Source organism: Vanellus vanellus (assembly GCF_965231255.1).
Source record: "Vanellus vanellus genome assembly, chromosome: 5".
Taxonomy (NCBI): Eukaryota; Metazoa; Chordata; class Aves; order Charadriiformes; family Charadriidae; genus Vanellus; species Vanellus vanellus.
In genome coordinates this window covers 2,746,954-2,758,251 of record NC_138910.1, presented here as the reverse complement: position 1 = coordinate 2,758,251, position 11,298 = coordinate 2,746,954, and positions in this window count along the sequence as shown.

Genomic DNA, 11,298 nt, shown 5'->3' with positions numbered 1-11,298 from the left:
AGACAGGCACGTCCCAGGCACGGGGGATGCTCTGGGTGGCCTGGGAGACCCTTGATCCGGGGGGAGCTCCCAGGGTCTACCTTGTACCCACGTTTTCTCCCTGCTCGTACAGAGCCCACGTGGCTGGGCAACGCTCCAGTTTCAGTCCTCCAGGAATTTATTTTCTTCCCTTTCTCACTAATATTTGCTTGCTTCATTAGCTGCTTATATGCTCGCATCTCATTTACTCACTGACCTTGCAGACTCCCATCCTTTCTGGGAGATTACATTGCAACCTTATTTCAGATCATCTTTCAAAGATCCCATTTGTAATATAAAAATTATACGTTAGGCCCAGATATAATATGAGAACTTTTTTTTTTTAGATAGAGAACAGTTTTTAACAGAGCAAGGAGTGATGTCAGAAGAAATATTTGTTTCCATCACATTTTCTTTATTTTGCATAAAATTCTACGATAAGCTACCATTGATTTTTGTTTTCATGGATAAATAATGGCTCCTTTTCCATTTGGAAGTTTTGTCTGTGAAGATTTGGGGAATTTTCTATACTTGCTCAAGAGTCTCCAGATGTGTCATGGACCGAGGCGTCCACCTTCCCCAGCGTGGGCTTTCTGGTGCGGCTCTGGCCAAGAAATCCCAGCCATAGATACACTCCTCTTAGTCCAAAAATTTCTAATGGCAGTAATCACTAATGCCAAATCACATGACAAAATCTCTGCTTTTCTCAGAAAGCCAGAAAGTCTGTTTAAAACTTTTCGGAGTGCAGTGGTTGTATTACTAAATCCTTTCCCCGTGGCTGCCAGATAAAAAGCACAGATAAGAACTAGGTTCATGCCGAGTGCCTTAGACCCCAGCAGAGTGTATCTAGAGCAGAAAGTTAAAATATTATGGCTTTTTTTTTTTTTTTTTTCAGTGTGCCGGGTGGGAGCCAGGCACCCGTCCCATGCTGCCCATTACCTGTGCGCTTCCTGCGTGATTGATGTGCCCTCTGCACACTGAGAAGATCTGCCATCTTCAGTGGTAGGGCTCCCGCAGGGCAGCTGAAATCGCTGGTGGGGCGGTGGGAGGTGATGTCCGATGCCGGGGAATGCGTGAAGCTATGTTAAGTGGATGGGCTGCAGTCCCAGCACGCCGGGAACGCCTGGGGCTTACGTGGTCCCAGGCAGAACCCCGCGGCAGCAGCCACGCTCATGGAAATCCTCCAGAGGGTAAAACAAAGTCTTTGCTCTGTTTGCTGAGAAAACTACAGAAAACAGAGTAAAATGTATATTCCCATAGGATAGAATCATCGAATCTTCTAGGTTGGAAGGGACCTTTAAGATCATTGAGTTGAACTGTTAACCCAATACTGCCAAACCCACCGCTAATCCATGTCCCTCAGCACCACGTCTGCCCGTCTTTTAAATACTCCAGGGATGGAGACTCCACCACTGCCCTGGGCAGCCTGTGACAGTGCTTGACAACCCTTTTGGGGAAGAAATTTTTCCTAATGTCCATCCTAGATGTGAGGAGTTCAAGAAGAAAAGAAGAAATTCCCAGAGAATTGTATCTGGTATGACCCCCAATGTGGTTTTTGTGGGATGCTGCAACCATGACTCACTCATGTTGCTGCAGCCCCATGTCAATTAATGAGAAGTTAATCAGCTGGGTGACCCATGTGTACTTCAGGCACAGCTTTGCACAAAGTTGTAAGGGCAGGAACTCCTGCATCCGCTTTGGCCACATGCAAAGCAGGAGGGCTCCGGCTGACACCGAGTTTTTCCCGGTCCACTCCCCACCCTGGGGGTGATGGGCAGGACCCCCCAGCACCCGGCAGCAGCCGGAGGCTTTACCCTCACCCAGTTAATACTTCTTTTCTGGGTGTGGGTTCAGCAAAAGGGGCCAAACCCCCATGTTTTTCCAGAGCTGCCCCTGTGGATGTGTCCCCTGCTGAAGAGCCTGGCTTACTTTTCATGTTTGCTACGCATTTTTTCCAGGAGCGTTAAGTAAATGGGGTCCGTTCACTTGAGTATTTTGATATTAAAATACTCCCCAGTGCACACACCTTTTTAATAGACAAAGTAAAACAAAACCAGCAATGAAGAGTGATTCTAAAAGTGTCGGAAATATAGACCCTAATGGGTTTGTATGAATACCAATATTTTTATCCTAGGAAAATATATTGAGAATATGAAAAACTCAGGATCATCAGAGCACCACCCTGCCCATGTGTTTGAAAATGCGTTTTTATTTTACGAGGGAAATGTCCTGTCTTGTATTGACTAAGTTTTCCCAAGCCGCCCCGGGTTCAGCTGGGACACAGTTAATTTTCTTTCTAGTGGCTGTTGTGTTTCGGATTTGGTATGAAAGGAATGTTGATAATACGTATTGTTTTAGGGTATTTTTGCCAGGTGATGTTTATAGTTTTCAAGGATTTTTTTTCATCTTTCCGTAGAAGCTGAGAAGAAACCTCTACAGAACAATGGAATGGCCAATGGAATATTCCATACCATAGACCTCATGCTCAGTATATAAATGGGGTTAACTGGGGGGTGGGTACTCGCAATCACTGGTTGGGACGGAGCCAATCCACCGAGCGATGAGAAGGACCTGTGTCATTATTATTATTGTTACTTCCCTTTTCTGATATTGTCCTATTCAACAGTCTTTATCTCAACCCAAAAGTTCTTTTCCCTTTCCCCTCCTTTTCTCCTTCTTCTCCCTACCATTCTTGGGGGGAAAGCATCTTGCGTGGTTCTAGCTGCTGGCTGGGGTTAAACCACGACACAAGCTATAGAATCAACCATTTCTGTTTTAAAGAAGAAACTGTGTTAAAAAATACGTAGATCTCATAACTGTTAGCCCATGCATGTATATGCTTGTCCTCAAACCAGGACAATGCTAAGAGGAATTCAAGATGAACCTGATTCTTCCTTTCCCGTGGCATCAGACCTCCCCTGTGCCCACTCGTGCAGAGAGCTGACTGGAGCTCTCCTGATCTACCTCCCACCATATCCTTCCCCAAAGCCTTTCAGGAGAAGACCAGAAGGACTTAGAGCAGCTCAGTCCTTATAAAGTCTTTGTAAGGAGAAGCAGCACCATCCCCTGGTGCTGTGGTACTGATTGGTTCATGTGCCTTAGAATCATAGAATTGTCTCAGTGGGAAGGGACCTTTAAGAGTCCAACTGTTAACCCAACACTGCCAAAACCACCACTAACCCATGTCCCTCAGCACCACGTCTACCCATCTTTTAAACTCCTCCAGGGATGGCGATTCCACCACTTCCCTGGGCAATCTGTTCCAATGCTTGACAACCCTTTTGGTGAAGACATTTTTCCCAATATCCATCCACGTCCCTTCCCTGCCCTTGCTCTGCCCGGCCAGACCTGCCATCCCCTTTCAGCTTCCTCTCCTAAGCCACGCTCGCCCCTACTCTCCTGATCACTCCCTGCGTTTGTTTCTCTTTGCATTTATTTATTTGGACCCATGTTCCACTCATCCATCCTTTCTTCTGATGGGGAAAGCTGCAGGATGTTGAGTTATTTATCCATCCAACTATTGTCTATATGATAGCCTAAATTCAGGAAAAGATGACATAATTTGCTACAAGTGTCTTAGTAAGGATTTCAGCTGCACCAGCTTAATGCGTTTATTTCAGTCCGTATTGTGTCATTCTTCCTCTTGCGTATTTATTTCTACGTGCATGAATATAACGGCATTGAGATAGAGAGAGGCAGAGACACACGAGCACGTAGGCATTAGTCACAAGCACAGTTCTGAAGCAATTAACTCCAAGGTCAAGAATACATTTGTATATGCCGGAACTGCAACGAGATGTTTTAAGTAGCTATAAAAAATAAATATGATTAAAATCAATTGCTGCCTATCTCCGTTCCATTTGTTCACGAACCAGTCCTCTAATTTGATTAAAGGCTCAATCAACAACGGGAAAATGAGGACGGTTTTCATAAAGACATTTTTGTCTTCTTATGTATCATTTTCAGCTGTTTATTTTCCCCTGCATGGGCAGAAGAGGCATTGAAGAGGCTTTTAGCTCTCTGGGTAAATAAGGGAAGAGCCAGGTCCCTCAGCAGCACTGTGGCACATGGGGAAGGTGCTGCTGGTGCCAAAAGGCTCATCCTGGTCACCGGTGCGGGCAGCGCACGCCGTGATGGCAGAGAGAGCAGCAGGGACGTCCCGCCCGGGGCTGCAGAGAGGATGCACCCCTGGACCTCATTTCACAGTATCACAGTATCACAGTATGCCAGGGATTGGAAGGGACCTCAAAAGATCATCTAGTCCAATCCCCCTGTCGGAGCAGGAACACCTAGATGAGGTTGCACAGGAAGGCGTCCAGGCGAGTTCTGAATGTCTCCAGAGAAGGAGACTCCACAACCTCCCTGGGCAGCCTGTTCCAGTGCTCTGTCACCCTCACTGAGAAGAAGTTTCTTCTCAAATTTAAGTGGAACCTCTTGTGTTCCAGCTTGAATCCATTACCCCTTGTCCTATTATTGTCATTTATCTGGGCTTTTGGGTTTTTTTGGAGAACAAAATCCTGCACGGTCCCCTGTGACGCTGCTGGCCCTGGGTGCCAGCCGGTGCCGTACGGAGCTTGCACGAAACAGTTTTCTCTCTGGTAGCACCTTCCCGCAGCAGCTCCTCATTAGCAGCGCCGAGACGCTATAGCATCTTCCCTGCCCTCGCAAACTGTTATGCAAATAACGCGTGCTGACAGCATAAATACATTCATTTCGGTGTCGCACTAATTGATTTTAGCTCATTAGGAGTGATTTTGCCCTAATTTGATAAGGAAGTGTGAAACTATTTTTCCCAACAGCAGGTTTGTTATTTGTTGAGGTATTAAGAAAGTGTTAATTAGACACAGTTCTTCTGTCATGTTGATGGTTTGGGGAGTAGTCACCGTACAGAGCAAATAGGCTCCGAGACAACCGCGCCTGTTGCTCAATGCAGTTCGTCAAATTAAGTTAATTACGTTAACACGAGTGGCATGCGGCACATATGGATGTGTGTCAAAGGCAGCAGCATGACCCTTTGTCTCTGTTTTACGTGAATTTCTTAAGCAGGAGGCACAGAAGCCGGTGGAACCGATCACAGAGAGGTGAATATTGAGTACTCCTGGAGTGAGGTCTTCTTCCTCAGACGTTGTCCCATGTCCCGTTGTGTACCCAGAGGCTGAAACCTCACTACAGAAATGATCCTGCAGCAAACCCAACCCAATATTTGATTATTCAGGCTGTATGCCCAGGAGAAACTTTCTCCTGCGTGTGTTTCCCAGGAGCACAGAGGTGTTGGGGTCCAAAATCCTGCCCTAGGAGGGGTTTTGTACTTGATAGGTCGGTAATTGCACGTGCATAGCAAACCTGTGGTTGGGGGGGCAGAGAGATGTCCAAGAAACGTCCCTGTTTTGCCACTGAATTGGTAAAGCAGCGACTTGGTGTCTCTGGGATGCATTGTCCCAAGGGTTTCTAAGGACCTTCTGGATCCAGAGCTGTCTGAAGGCTGGAATGCCTGTTTTACGGTAAATCTGGATGTTTCAAAAACTGTTTTCCTTGCACTGGAAATAGAGCCAAATATTTTCAAACTTACACAAGCAATGAAAGTTTTTAAAATAAAAGTTTCGAAAGTATTGTTTTCCTTCCAAAAAGGGAACTTCTGTAAGAAAATTATTTCCTTTTTCTTGTTCTGTAGAAAATGTCACTGACTTCCCCCTCCCCCCCCATGAAAAACTATTACCATATGTGGGGGGGGAATACCCCAACAGTAAAAAATTGGTCGTAGCTTGGGCACTTGCAAAGGGCTTGTGGCTCATGGGGAGCGTGAGGCAGAGGCTTTTTCATGCAGGCCATAAAGAGAAGCCAGGGCTGTGGTGTGGTGACACTCAGCTGGTGCAGGCAGGCACACATGGAGGCATTTTAAGCTCTCCCAGTTCAGAATGGAATACTTACCACGAGTATATGATTGCGCTGTTTTCAAGAAATGACACAAATTAATGACGAGGCTGGGAATGTAGATTGCTCACAGATGGCAACTGGAGACGGCAGCAGTGGTGGGACACGGGCTAATCAAGATGAGAAAATAAAGGGAAAAAAATGCAATGGCTTCATAAAGTTGAGTAAAAGGTAATTGATGTGAGAGCACTGGAGAAATCATGGGTTTCTGCTCTGCTGTCCACTGCCGGCTCCCTGGAAGTGGCTGTCATCACAGTAGGTTGATGCCATGAGGCTGCTTTCTGTTCCACCACCCTGGGAATCAATGGGTCACCATGGGGGAGCCGTTGGGTCAATAGCCTGAGCCCCACTCTGAAAAAGGCCACTTTCAGATGAGAAAGGATGAACTGGAAAAGGGATGGTGGGACAAAAGCCCTGACACCTCTGTGAGCGTTTGCCCCTGCATGGTCTTACCGTGCTAACCTGATGCTGACAGCCCTTGGCCAGACAATGGTCCCTAACGGTGGTGGGCAACATACCTATTTCTCTATGTTATATCCTTTTAAAAAACTAATTTTCTAGCTTAGATGTTTCCTGTACCTGTTTCTTCCTTTGTTAGCTATGTTTTTTTTAAGTTCTAATGAACTCAGTCCGGATTTAGGTACAAGGAAAAATGGAGGGATCCATCGCTCCTGGCAAAGTACCTTGTCCCAGCCTCCGGACTGATCCACGAAGGACCATAAATACGGCTAGCAGTAACATGTCGGAGCTACCTAAGCCTGACAGCTCGTGCAGTGACCCCCGACATCTCTCTTAACAAGTTTTTGTACTTTTTTTTTCCGAACAGTTTTTGTTGCAACAAATGTGAAGGGACCGAAGCTGCAGACTGCAGATGGGTTGAGATTCAGATCCTAGTTTGGGGCAGGAATGCCTGGATTGGGTTTTCTCCTTTGATCACTTGGTCGAAGCATGGGCTTCAACTCGAGAAATAAATGCAGTTTCACTAATTTTCTGCCAGGAGGTGGAATCAGGTGCGGGCCGTGGCCTTGCACAGCATCACGGTTTGGGCGGAGAGGTGCAAATAACACCTTCACAAGCGCACAGAGACTGTGCGTTCACACAAACTCCCTTTCAACTGATTTCCAGCAATGCGGAACACTGGTGCTATTAGCAGAGAATTCATGCTTTTGAGAATTCATGCTCTTACTGTTCTCTGGTTTTAATCTCCTCTAGTGTGGAGGTTACATTTGGCTGACAGCAAAATAACAGGTATATTTTTATGACTATCTGTTTTAGCTTGACAAAATGCATCCATTGTCAAAATGAATGTGATTGGTCAAATTATCGTGTCTCCACATTAAAGCCGGCAGCATTAGAGTAAACGATGTGTTTTTTCCCCAGCATTTCCAGTCCTAAACTTTCCGGCACGCTCTGTAAGCTGCTGTATTCTCTTGTGAGAGCAATTATTTCTAATAGGTCAGAAGCTCTGAGCAAGGGGCTTGGGAGGCAGCACAACAGCAAGCTCCTGGGAAAGATGGAGGCATTGCTCTGTCTGGGGCTGAGCCTCTATTTTCCAGGTTAAAAATCTGGTTTTCGCAATCCAATCCCTAAGTACCAATAATACTAGCAAATGCGCAACACCCTCCTTCAGTCCCGTCTTCTACCACATTCCAAAAATGGTGGTTTCTTACTCAAAGTTCATGTGAATTACCTTATTTACGGTGTCTAAAATGATTTTAATCAAAGGTGTTTGAAAAAAAAGCATTTGCACCAATAGCTAACACCCTCTCCATCTTCAGCAGGAGCATACTGAGAGGAGACCTCATCACTCTCTACAACTATTTGAAAGGGCACTGTAGAGAGGTTGGTGCTGGTCTCTTCTCACAGGTCATTAATGACAGAACAAGAGGGAATGGCTTCAAACTCCACCAGGGTAGGTTTAGACTGAACATTAGGAAAGAATTTTTCCCAGAAAGAGTGGTCGGGCATTGGAATAGACTGCCCCGGGAGGTGGTTGAGTCCCCATCCCTGGATGTGTTTAAGAGACGTTTAGATGTGGTGTTGGGGGATATGGTGTAGGGGAGAACTTTGTAGAGTAGGGTAGATGGTTGGACTCGATGATCCCAAGGGTCTCTTCCAACCTAGGCAATTCTATGATTCTATGATTCTATACAGATGGGGTAAGGGCTGAGTCTCCACAAACAACAACGCAGCAGCAGTGCAGACCCAGTTTGTACTAGCAAACTCTGAGTCAGTCTGTACTGCAAAACAACCACGAAGGGATAAATTTAGCGCTTTTTTTTTTTTTCTGTAAAACACTATAGCATAGTTAAAAATATTTGAAAGTAAATATTTTAGAAAGCATTTTCCAAGCGTATATGCTCAACAAAGAACATTGCTGAGAATCCAAGAAGAGTGTTGCTTTCTGGGTTGAATTAATCTTTCAATTGCTGTAGCAGTGGCAGGATAGTGTTGCTCTGGAAGTCTCCTGGACATTTTGGGGGAACATCCACCCTTTCTGGTGTTTAACCTTCCCAGCCCACACCTGACCTTGAGCCACTGCCCCAGCGGTGATTCAAGCCAAAGGTGCCTGATACCGATCTCGCTCGTATCAAACCCAGAAAAATGAGAATAATCCCTTAGAAAGAGCAAATACTGCATCAGAGAGAGGGGATTGCAAGTTTACCATCCCACCAAGGATGTGAAATTCTTCAATGTGCTGCGTTTTCACCAACCGAATGCCTAAGCTCGGTCTTTTTTTTTTTTTTTTTTTTTTTAAGAATGGAAATTTCTGCTAATTCTGCAGCGGTGCTCTGAAGGCGAGAAAAGCCCGCAGCCGTCCTTGCCCCACTTTCCTCTCTGAATATTTGTTCTGGCAAGGCCAGAGAATATTGTATCGACATATTGATCTCGCTAAATCTTATTAAGAAGTGCAGCAGGTTCAGGCATGTCTCAGAAAGACGTTTGCACCCTTCCCCTCCGTTTTGTTTCTTTGTTCCTGTTGCTCTATTAAGCTAAAATCTAAAAATAAACACTATGTAAATATCCCCCGTGTATACACACACATTTTTCTCAGTGATGTTTGAACTGAAACAAGGTGAAAGCCTGAGTTAAATGTGTCTACCCAAGATAATTCCATCTGGGACAAGAAGCTGGCGTGGTCTTTCCCCCCAAAGGTAAATTTAGCTGCTGCGAGGGTGAAATCCTCTTTTCTCCAAAGAAGAGAGAGAGACTGCAGTCATTGTATAGCATCCAATTCGGTGTACGGAGCTCTGCTCCAGGGAGGGGATGCCCTAAATCCCAGAGAGTTGACTTACAAGTTATGTAGCACATAAATGCATCTCAGTGCATCATCATGCCAACAAATTCCCTCACTGGACTTGAGAAATTTGTTTGGTCTCAAAATGTCCTAACTTTCCAAGGTGTGAGCACCTGTGTGAACAGATGCATCCTGCTTTTCTGTCCCACACCAAAGGCATTAAAAAATGGCATCGTGCTTTGAGATCAGCGCCCAGAAAGCATCATCTGAGGGCAATAGTGTCCAGTTCTCCTCTGGAATGACAGACTATAAAGGGAATGTCCCCATCAGCACAGGCGTGCAGATACTGGTCATTACAGATGTAACCTTCTGGGGAAATTTCAGCTCATTTCACTTTGTAATGCAGATAGAAAGACACGCAGCAGATAGTAGCAATGACCACGCGAGCGCAGGACTGAGCCTCCCACTGCCTGATGTGCCTGAAGACCTCCAACGCCTCTCGGGCAACTCGGGGTGGGACAGGGCTGGGATAATCCCTCCTTTTTGGTTTTCTCTTTTAAAAATGAAATTGTTCATGTTTTTAATCTACTTCTTTCACCAAAACCCAAGCATCATGCTTGGCCCCTTTCTAAGCACTTTACTGGGGTGGTCGTTCCACCTAAGAAACCCACTAACTTGATCTTAATGCCATCATTAAGTGACACAGAAATGCAGCCGGGACTCGATGGCTGCCCCGATTCACTCTCTTCTTGCTGCACCCCTAAGTCATATGAGCCAAGCAGAGCAAGCCTCGTCTACAGCCATGGTTTGACTCTGCAGCCACAGTTGCCAACCCATTAAATTATCCCCATCGACTGGGGGAGCCCATTTTAGGTCCTATTCCAGCTGAGATTTTCCTTCCTGGACCAAAACCAGACCCAAGACCACAGTCATCCCTTCCAGACAACACAATCAGGAAAATAAAAGGGTATAAATAACTGAAATAACATCCTTCCTTCCACCTAAGCATCACATCAGGGGGTATAGCCATATGAAAACTACTCAGCCTTCAGTTCGATAAAACAACAAAAACCCAGCACAGAGGTGGAAAACAGGTGAGAAACAGTCTCCAGTGAAGGTGTAGGGCAGAAGGGCAGATTTTCCTGAAGATGGGGAAATTTGGTCTTTGGTGCTTTCGAAAGTCTCACCAGGTGCCTGCAAGCTTGGACTCACAAACCTGTACTAAAGAAAAAGTGTTTTTTTTACTTAATTAAGTAACTGTCTAACTTGGGTATTCACAGCTCATCACCCACTTTAAACAAGACAGTGGATAAAACAGAAATTATTATTGTACTCACAAAATACAAAATAAATCTACAGTGGATTTTACCCTCAGATAGGCACAGCAATCTCCTCATGACTTCGGGGAGACATTCATGTCTTCAGGTAGAGCAAGGTCCTAAAAACTTATTGCCTATGGTCTCTTGCCTTAAACCTGCAGCACCTCAAGGACATAGGGAATTCACAGCTGTCGGTAAATATGCATCACTAATTTGGTCACATAAATCTTGGAAAAATGGTCATCTCACCCCACCATCAGAGCTACCAAAAAAAAAAATTGACTCAGAAAAGGCAAACATTAAAAAAATTATCATCAAACTCTCTGAGCATCGACCCCCATCCCTCCCCAGCTCATCCATCTATGCGCTTTCCTTAGGAAGGAGCTTGGTATGAAAAAGATATGGATTAAAATGTGATAAAATCACCGCATGACCTATTACAAATGACAAGGTTAATACTCTCCTAATCAATCACCATACATTTCACAACACGACGGTTCAGATAGCTGCAGAAGGGATTTGTGCATTCATCATCAAGAAGGCAAAGGCTATTCCCCCACCTCTGCAGGCCATCTGGGTCTAATCTAGAGCGAGGGGCCCCATTGCCTTCCTGCTCACCATCCCTGCATCTTTTCACTAAACAAACTGACACGTGGGTTTTTTAAAAGCACTAGAAAGTCTCGATTTTTCCTCCAGAGCCTGGCAAAGATCGTATCTTTGACAAGCTGTGAAGTAGCTGTGCTTGGACAGGACTATATGAGTACTGGGCTGATGGTTACATGCCCATGGACA